The 10,557-nt window shown below is 42.4% G+C and overlaps 1 protein-coding gene across 2 annotated transcripts in view; it reads right to left on the bottom strand.

The window, feature by feature from the left end:
- The window catches only part of LOC109916499 (zinc finger and BTB domain-containing protein 2), a 26,839-nt gene extending 25,327 nt beyond the window's left edge, over positions 1-1,512 (bottom strand). For both annotated transcript variants that reach the window (XR_007262924.1, XM_048601273.1), the window contains exon 1: positions 647-1,512. The gene's annotated coding sequence lies outside the window, so the exon portion shown is untranslated. The remainder of the gene's footprint in view (positions 1-646) is intronic.
- Between the last annotated feature and the right edge of the window lie 9,045 nt (positions 1,513-10,557).

Genomic DNA, 10,557 nt, shown 5'->3' with positions numbered 1-10,557 from the left:
AAGGGGGGGGTGAAGAAGGAGACGCCAACGACAAGGGCAAAGGTGGGGGAAGAAGACAAGGGCGAGGGGGCGGCGCGGGCGAAGGCTCGGGGAGCGAAAGGACAGACGCCTGATTTAGTCTCCGGCTCGCAGCCGGGTGTCGGGGTTACCGCGCTCCCCTCGACATTGGAGCGGTTCGCCCGGATTCCCGGGCCCGCTGTCTGCGGTGGCGCTAATGGCTTCTCTCCTCGTGTGACCGGATGAGGAGCGCGCCTCTCTCTCACACACGCACACAGAGGCCGCCACTTCCGCACTGGGGAAAGGGAGGGCACGGCGGGCAAAAAGGGAGGAAAAGAGGGAGGGACAAAGAGAGAGCAAGAGTGACAGACACCGAGATATTCAAATTTTAAACCAAAAAATCACATTCCACCGACTCCCCCCCCAAAACCCTCTCTTTTTCCTCTCCGCCTCTCGGTCGTGTGCACCGTTTAACCTCCCGAATGGTGAGGCCTGTAGCGGAGCAACACGCCGGCCGTGCGAGGAGGCGCCGAGCCCGGGCACCACCCCTTCCCTTCAGCCACCACCCCCTCCTACTCCTCCCTCTCTCCCTCCCCCCTCCTTCCCTCACATTCCCATCCCCCCCCACCAACTCTCCCGGTTTACCGACCTGCTTCCTCCAGCTCCGGTGTCGGGTGGTGGAGGAAAGAGGGGGGTGATGGTTTGTGTGTGTGTGTGTACACGTGTGTAAAAAAAAAAAAGACTCCGGTTTTTGTTTTTTTTTTCTCCCCTCCCCCGCTCGGGTTTTCTTCGCTGTTGCGCAGCCCAGAGACACACACACACACACACAGAGAGAGAGACCGACCGAAGCTCCGCGCCGCGCCGCCGCCGCCTTCCCCCTCCCCTCGAACCAAACTGCCAAACGGTTGCTGCACGTTCCGTTACGTTCACCGTCACATGACCGGAGTGGGCTGAGAGCTCCCGGGGCGCTGAGGCGGCGCGAGGGCGACAGGACCAGGATAGCAGACGGGCGCCGGCCGAACGGCCCTGGGGCCGCCACTTACTGGATGGCGCCCGCGCCTTCGCTCCCTCTCTCGGGCGCGTTTTCACCAGACGCCCGCTTTCCATATTTGCAGCCGGTACAACTCCTATTGTGCCTCTTTTTTTTTAAAAAAAGAAACTGACAACCCTCCTCCTTCATCCCCGGTAACCGAATAAAAGAGAAGAACCATTTTAAATTTAAAATTTTAATTTTTAAAAAAAAAATGCAAAACATCGGCCTCCACCGCTGCATTGCATTAAATGCAATTTTCTTTCCTCTCCTTTCTGACCCCACTTTTAACTAAATATAACTGTGCACCGGAATGCCCCGTGTTTTTAAAACAAAGAACGATGCACCGGCTTGTGCTGTAATCCACCCCTCACGTTTAAATGTATGCGACTGATTTTCTCCCCCCCAACTTCTGGTCAAAACTTTCTATTGTTTACTCCAATAAAAAGTTAACTTGGTCTTGAGTTCTGCTCCTTTATACATAATATATTTTATTTTGTGTCTGCAATAGAATCCCACCCCTCCCCAAAAGGTCTGCAGCAACAATCCAAGGTCATTTTGGTAGCACGCTGTCCAAATATGGTAGTGAGGCGATTACATTTGAAGCAAGGCGGGGGGTGGATAACGAATAGGGTTAGGCGGTTACCGAATATTTTAGATTGAGGCTTCTACTGTTCATGTTGTTTAACGCACCGCGCATCGATTAAAACAAAATCACATTTCATTCCTTTCTCCATCCATCACCCCGTTTCTTCCTTGCATTGACCCGGCATCAGTCCCAGTTGCAAGTTTTTGTCCGTCCCATGCTTCTTTTAATTGCAGCGAATTTAAGGCTTCCGAATGCATTAATATGGACTCCTTCACTGTAGGGTCACTTTCATTTTTTTTTAAAAACTGCGCTTTTAAGAATTTTTTTTTGGTTTTGTGCTCCCTCCGCATAAAAAGCAAATGTAATCGTTTATCAGAAACATGTCCTACCACGCGATGGGCTATGTGCTTTAGCACTCCCCTCCCCCTTGTTTCTGGGCTTTCAAAATGCTGGTTCGAGAGGCAGCTGGGAGGAGACATTTTGTGGAGAATTTGCTGTTCAGTGGCGGCAGGAATTGAGTGTGCTGACCATAACCCTCTTTTTCTCACTGCTGATGTCATTACTGGACTATGCACAAAATGTCTGCTTTTCAAGATGCCTTTGACAAGTAATTTAGAAAGCATCTACTTTGCATCTGCACAGTATAACTACAGGCAAACAGGAGGATCTTGGAGCTGTGCTTATTAAGTGTGTAACTTACCTCCCCGGTTGATTATTCAAAATAATTCAACGATAGAACGCTTTAAAAAAAATGCATTGGGGAGCATCGTTGGATGGCATGTGATTGCTTACCCATGTGCCCCTACAAACCAAATTGCTTTCCAGTCCTAAGCTGAACCATTACTTCCATTCTTTGATCTGGACAGTGAGGTGTCACAAAGCAGACCCATTTTACTAAAGACATTATACTGCTGGTGGCATCATATTACTGATGGCAGTGTATGTTGAACAGTGAGAAGTGCACTTACAACATTTGTTTGGAGGTGTGGGTTCTGGTAGGATTCAGTGTAGTCAGATTTTTACTCAAACTATATACCCAAAGTACACCAAATTATATAAACTGAAACCTTTATAAAAGTGGCAACAATTAAGAGGCACCTTTATTTTTCCTTTTCTCTGTATTTCCCCTTATCTTTTATGTGTCTGCCTCCATATCTCTCTGTTTTAGTTTCTTTCACAGATCCTAGGTTTATAGGATTTACTGATGTGAGTGCTATCCCAGCATTCATAACTGTAAGTGAAAGCCTTATATTAAAACTGTACATCCTGCAGTTTTAATAGAAGCCTTTCACGGCCACTAGGAATGCTGGGATAAGCCTGTCTCCAATGAATGAAAGACAAATCTGAGATTACTAGTCTAACCTGTACAAGTGTGAGGCTGTGACTCCATTACAGGAGGGCAGGGGTATACAGAGTGTGATTTACCAATCTCCAGTACAGGCACAATGTGATTTTCCAATGCCTCATATTGGCACAGTGTGACTAACTTATCAGTTGAACTGGCACAATGTGATTTATCAAAATTCTATACAGGTTCAGTGTGATTTACCAATTTCTATACAGGCACAGAGTTAGTTAGTGCTGTACAGTGAGGTATAGGAAGCCATTCAAGTGGAAGGAATAAATAGGAATGTTGTGGCATGGTGAGGGGGGAGCAGTATAATCAGGAGGATAGACACCATTTCTTGAAACCTAGAATGAGATTCCAAAAGATTGTGTTGTCTGTTGCTGTTCTTCTGATCCTCTGGAGTAAAAGAACACCTCAAACCTAAAGAAAGCCACATTATTCCCCCTCATCGGTTGCTCAAGGTCTGTACCTTTGAAACAATAAGTCTGAGACTTTGTAAGTCTGAACCAGTTACCTTTTGCCTCCTGCAAATGAAAGAACCTGGAGAAGAGAGATGAAGAACAGTAAGTCCTGACAAGTCAAAAAGATCATCTCAGTGAAGCATATGGACAGGACCACTGAACTACTTTCTCAGTTTTCCTTCTGCCCATAACACCCATTTTATTGTGTCTGTCAGTATAAGGTGTGTACAGGGAATTTTAGAAGTGGGTTAGAGTATTAACTAGTGAATTAGATGCCAATGGTTCACAATTGTTTACCCGTGGCTAGAATCTATTGATTTTCTAAAGAATAGTAATTCTTGTTTAGTACAGAAATTCAGACTGTGCTTCCTGTCATCCTCAGTTTAAAAGGCAGATAAATGAGGACTTTTGCATATTTTCATAACATTTTTAACTTTTGTGACGATCCTAGGAAAAACAAAGTGGGCCTAATTTCCAGCATGCTACCCCAATGAGATGTAACACTGTGCATCTCCTTATTCAATAAAGGATATAATTGTGTTTGAAGCAGTTCAGAGAAGAATCTCTCAACTCATTCCTGGGATGAAGGTCTTATCTAATAAAGAAATATTGAACAGAATGGGCCTACAACAATTGGCGTTTAAAAGAATCAGAAATGATGTCATTGGAACATAAGAACCTGAGGAAACTTGATAGCATGGATACTGAGAGAATATTTCCTCTTGTAGAAAAGATTAATATTAGGGAACACAGTTTAAAAATAAAATGCTTCCTTTTTAAGATGGAGAAGAGGAGAATTTTTGTTTCTCAGAAAGTCACACACACGAATCCATGGAATTAATCTCTCCAAAAAAGAACTAAAGGCTGTTGATTTTATTCAAGATAGGGGAGGCTGGGTAGATAGAATTTTGATAGACAAGTAACTCAGGAGTTGGGGATAGAAGATAGGATGCTGCAGTTGAGATCACAATGATCTTATTGACTGCTGGAACAGGTTTGAAGGGCCACGTGGCATAATCCTGCTGCTAATTTCTATGTTTCTATCGAACTACTAATGGCACTGTGTTTTCTTTTACTGATTGTCCTTTAATCAGTTCTCTTCAAGTCATAGACATGATGGTCCCTTGCATGTCATTTGCTTTGAAAAGGGTTCATTTTATTGATAAGAGGCAGGAGCAACTGCCCAAGGTTGCAACTTATTTCACACAACTTAACAGGACTATTCCTTGTTTTCTGATTCAAGTTCTCCCTTACAATACCTATGTTTGGCTAAATTGTTCCCAATGTAAGGAGATGGTAGGTGGTTACTCCAAATAGCTCAATCTTAGCCCCAGTAAAAGCTTCTCTATGCAAGTCTAGGCGAATAGGATAATCAGGAACTGTCTCTCTGCTTACTTGATCCTGTTCAAGGGCCTTTATTGGCAATTGGGTATAAGCAAACAGTGCCCACTCACAGACTTCCATTGCCAAATGGCTCCTCAGTAGATTTATTGGTGCAAGTTCTGACACCCAATGTTAGCCAGTATCATGCAGCTCATGAAGCTCAGTATTCTTTTCCTGGTTGGCTCAGGTGTGATTCTAGAATTTCTCTAGCTGTACTGCTGCAGTGTTTCACCAATGTAATACATTGTGTGTAACATGGTGTGAATGTATAAAACAGTATGCATGGTATAACGATAGTGGATTATTTGATGAAATTGTACACGCAGTGTTATTCTGTTGGAGTTTTAATGTACCGTATACTATAAAATAATAAGTTCCTGGATTATATCCTAATTAGATCCACTTTGGTGTCACACCAGACACCACACTGTAAGAGTGCTTGCGCATGTACAGTGAACAGCCACAGACACATACAGAGCTGCCAGATCATGACGGGTACATGCTGATTTGACACAAGTGGTTTTTGGAGCTCAATGTTCCCTCTCATAACATGTGTGCATTCAGCAGCAGCAATGACATCCCACCAGTGATATTTAAAGAGATCATCCACTGCTCACAGATTAGTTGCTGACTGATTCCTTCTGGACATTACTTCAATTCTACAAATGTTTTGTGCTTTCTTTGTCTGTTTAAATTTACAAATGTCTGCAGGGAGTGGTGTGGTAGCATCTGAAAGATGTATTGCTGACTTCAAGGCTTGTACACAAACCAACTGCTCCTAACCATGAGTGTGCTATTCTCCTTGGATTACACATAGCCTGCAGAAAGAACAGAGGTCACATAGAACTGGACAAGCTACTGGATGAGGGAATGAGGAATGGTGATGACCTCTCAGCAGGAGGCCATATCTGCTCAGGGTGTTAAGAGCATAATTCTCCTTCCTGAAACTTAGCAAAGAGCAATGTGTGTGATGTCAAATTAATGTTTCGGGGCAGCGATTGTGACCAGCTGTATGGGAAGTTTCTTAGGAGTGGAAGGAATTGCTCCTCTGAATGTCATATTTATTCATTGGCCATCATAGTTGAACAGCTCACTGTGAAATGAGTGTGTAAGGCTTGCACCAATGCTGACCATATGAGGGTGTGGTGGAGGTTATGAACATCAGGTAAGAGTCCTAATTTGTCAAGAGAACATTGATAAGTGAGATAAACTGATGACAATCCAAGCCTAGTGATGCAATTGATTAGTTACAGCATTTGAAGATGCATTCTTTGACTTGATAACTCATGTAAATTTCTTGTAGAACTGTGTGCAGGACCTTAGGGCTCAACTCTTGGCATTGATCCAATGCCTTCTGACTATACAACTGCCCAAAGATGGAATGAATGGTGTCAATGCAAAGAAGACTTCTTTTGCACAAATGAAAGGAGCTGAAAGAGGGACATTATTTAAAACCGTAGGCAGACCAATTTAAATATGAAGACCAATAGTAAGAATCTAGGCAAATATGGTATGTGCCAAAATGTGCTTTCTAAACAGATTGTACTGTGAGAACCACACATCTCACCTATAGCAGGAGCTCAATGTTCTCAAAACATGACCTCAACGTTCTGTGTCAAAAATCACGTGACACCAAGTTTTAGTCCAACAGGTTTATTTGAAGGCACAAGTTTTTGGAGCCTGACTCCTCCTTCAGAACCTGTTTGACTATAACCTGGTATCATGTGATTTTTGACCTTGTCCACCCCAGTCCCATAGCAGCACCTCCACATCAACATTCTGTATGATTTACTACAGTGTGGTCTGAATTATAAAACTTTTATTTTTTTTTCCATTCTAGATACTTAATACTGTAAACACTTGAATTTTAGCACGTCATCTGACACAGTCAATTGCCAAAATGGTATCTCGCAATATTTTCAGGGTGTGAGAGGCAGAATTAGCACGGGTCCTGGTTGCCCTGAAACCTCTAGGAGTCATAGATTAAGCTTCAGGACACTGCTGGGAACAACCCAGGAAAAAAAATCACAGGAACATTGATAAACCATTTCCTTTCAACATTTATACTTATTGGTTGTACATGTATTAGCATTATGTCACGCACAGTGATATTTGTTCCTTTCAATTGCCTGTAATCATTACATTTGTATGTTAGGCATGTCAGTTTTCTTACCTTCAAAGTGAATGTTCCAATTAAGTAAAATCAGCAGCAAACATGTTCATTTTTTTAAATAAAAATCTTTTCTATTAACGCATTCTTGCACTAGATTTTAAAACACTGCATCTCACTCATTTGTCTCACGCATACACTCTCAGATGTACAAAGATTCAATAAAGGTGAAGATAACATCATACAGTTACAACTTATAATTATCTCAGTCTCTTTCATAGCGAACCTGTAGTTCCTTAGATAAAGGTGATGCTTTAAAGTTGAATGCAAGTCTGGTGAAGGTATGGTTCTCCATAAACGGTGATGTTTCTGATAGTTGGATTTTCAGCAGGTTGAATTTGAAACAAGTTGGATAGGCAGTCCTTCTCTATTTAGGGTCTCCCACTACCAAAGTACTGCTATTTATTTATCATCGTCTCTGTTTAGATGACTTGAAACCTTTCAGAAGGATTTTCTCTGCAGAACAGCTTCTTGCTGTTTTGTTAAGAGCATACAAAAAGTGGCTTTGTCATCATGTGACTTCCACAAGTTGAAAAATATTTTTTCCAGACAAATGATGTGGTTTCTGTTGATTGCAATTATTCCATGTCCTTGTTTGATACCTGAGAGTTTCAGACAGTTCTGTCTTTGTGTTTGAAAGGCCATTAGAAATTTTGAATTATCTCTGGGAAAAAAACATTGTTACAACAGTTGTCTGGAATGCTCCTTTTGTACCCTCTTGGGGCAGGGGAGTGGTTTCAATCTCCAAAAGAAGTCAGGTGTCCCTTGCATGGCCATATTTTGCAGTGTTTTGTTCAATATTGACTGAAAGTCCACTATATAATGACACATGACAGTGGAGCCAGTAAAGGCTTTTTGACTAACACTTATTTAGTCTGTTTGCATTGCAATTGGTGTGGCAAAGCATCATGCCATGAGAATGGATGGTTGCATGGGCAGTTGGGTGAAATTTGGCTTTAGGCAGTGGTAGGAAGGATGTTATGTGGTGAACTGTCAAAGTTACACCCTGCAAGAGCTGACAATCATAACAAGTGGTGCCCAAGATTTCAGCAGTCCGATCAAGGTATTGCACGACTCTGGAGAACTGCATTGAAAACGGAACTCCAAGAAACCTTGTACATTATATGAAGGAAGCTATGATTACACTAGAACCATACCCTGTGCTTGCGCACTTCCAAGGAAAGAGACATGCAGCCATGAAGAAAATGAGTGTGCCTTGAAAACCCAAGTGAAATCAACAACTTACTGTAGGAACAAGACATCATTGTGCTGGATTCATACCAAATTTGCCACTGATACACCACCGGGATGGGAGCTAGCCAGAAAGAATGTGCAATGAAGCAGGGAATAGTTTTGTGGTTACATTAAAGGGGGACATTACCATGGAGTCAAAGTCGTTTCTGTTCGTTGATTCCTCTTGCAGCTTACCATGGACAACACCAGAACAACCTTGATTTATAAAGTGCTTTTGACATAGAAAGTCATTCTAAGCCAATTTACCGAGGTGTAATGAGAGGGAAAAGTGCTACCACTGAGGGCAGGGTGACGTAACAGGAAACTTCCTCAGTGCTGTAGTTCATGTGCAGCATTAGTAACGTTAAGCTGCCGCTTATTTTTTTGAATAACGATTCTGATAGAACAAATTGATACGTTCTTTTCCCTAAATATGAGCACTGTTGTTGGTGTAGAATGAGCTAACAAGGGCACAGGTCAGCGGTAATGCTGCTTATTTATCCTTCCGTCTTTTTGTTTTGTTTTACTGCCAAGTCAGGGTAAGAGCAGATGGAAGCTGATCTTACCACTGCCAAAATATCCAAAAGTTATTCACTGAAGTAATTGTTTCCATCTGGAATCTTCCATCTGACAAGATGGGCCTTGACTCACTTTTCTCTCCACATACAGAATTACACGTTGCCTCTTGGACTAAGTTTGGTCACCTAAGGGGATGGAAAAGGGATTTCCCAAATTTTTATTTTCACATAACAGTGGGAGTTTTATTTATTTGTTGCCACAAAATGGTTTGGATTCAGATGGGTGAGGTAGTGTGTATGGTGTAATGCAGACTATATATTAATTTTGTAGTATTGGCTGGATGGACCAGAGGGTCTTTTTGTGTCCATTGTTTGTGTAATTTTGTCTTTATGCTAGCACATTTTCAATTTTATAAGTGAATTTTGTGTTTTTTTTTCTCTAGTGTCAGTATTGGCTCATTGGGATAACTCTCACCTTTGAGTCTGAGTATTGTGAGTTTAAGCAACAGTCCAAAAATTTGGATGTGTCAACTTGACTATTAGGTCAGGGTATTGTTGAGGGAAAGGGCTGAATCTATACCAAACTTGTACCTACTACATTGCATGACAAAATAATTCCTTTTCCTTGTGATATTCTGGCTAATTTCGTATTTCCAACTTAATTAAGAAATTATGTAGCAACTTTAATGTAGAAAAATACCCCAAGGCGTGTAATCAAAGAGGAGTAGATGAGGTGAGGAGCCATAGACAGACAGTCAGCATCACTGAAAGGAACAGGCAAGGTGAATACCCTGAGACTGACAGTATCAGAAAGAGAAATGGGTGAGATGAGGACCCAATGAGGCAGGCAGCTAGCATCAGAGAGAGGGAGAGATGTTGGTGAAGAGAGAGAATGACACACACACACACACACACACACACCCCCCAACCAACGAGAGGTAGAGGACAGTACAGCCCAGCACAGCTAATAGAACACAGCAAGATCCCTTCAGCAGTCAGAGCTAGATTCATTGGAGCTGATTTGAATTGATTCTTGGCTCTGCCACAGAGAAAGAGCCAGCTGTTTGGTGAGTGTCTGATAAGTGGTTAAGGCCTCTTCTGTCCTTAAATTTTAATATAATATGCAAGTTTTTGGTAAAATTAATAAAACATATAAAAGATCATGAAAATACATGAATCATTTAATCCAACAATTAAAATTCATTGAAGAGAGCAGTTCAGGTGATATGTCAAAGCTGCAGCATGTGGGAGTTCCTTGATCCAGGGCAAGCACGTCTGGAGTCAGTGTTTGAAAATCGAGCAGCTTTGGCTCAGAATATATGAGCTTGATGCTGAACTACAGAACAATCCAACCTATCACAGAGGGAGAACATTACCTGGAGTCTTTGTACCAGCAGGCAGTCACACTACTTAGGGTAGGGTTTTCTGATTTGGTTAGTGGTTAGGGAAAAGAATGTGTGACTGTAAGTGATGTAGGTAACAGGACCCAGAGGGCAGGAGTGTCAGCTCCTGCAATTGCCCAATTGGTGTGAAGTTATTTGAATCAGAGTGGTGGCTGCAAGGTAAGGGCACAAACCAATCCTGGCACCATGATCAAGTGGGAGGAGCAACAAAGAATGCAGTAGTAGTTGATAGTACAGTGAAGGGTATTGTTACCGCTCTCTGCAGCAAAGAGCAAGAGTCCAGATGGTTGTGCTTCCTACCCAGTGCCAGGGTTTGGAACATCTGTTTCAGGGCTGGAAAGGAACTTGCAGCAGGAGGTAGAGGAGCCAGTGCTCCTGGTCCATGCAGGGTCCAACAACATAGGTAGAACAAGAAAAGAAGTTCT

Source organism: Rhincodon typus, chromosome 9 (genome assembly GCF_021869965.1).
Source record: "Rhincodon typus isolate 14 chromosome 9, sRhiTyp1.1, whole genome shotgun sequence".
Taxonomy (NCBI): domain Eukaryota; kingdom Metazoa; phylum Chordata; class Chondrichthyes; order Orectolobiformes; family Rhincodontidae; genus Rhincodon; species Rhincodon typus.
Note: the sequence above shows the minus strand (reverse complement) of the source record. Positions and strands in the feature narration are given on the sequence as shown.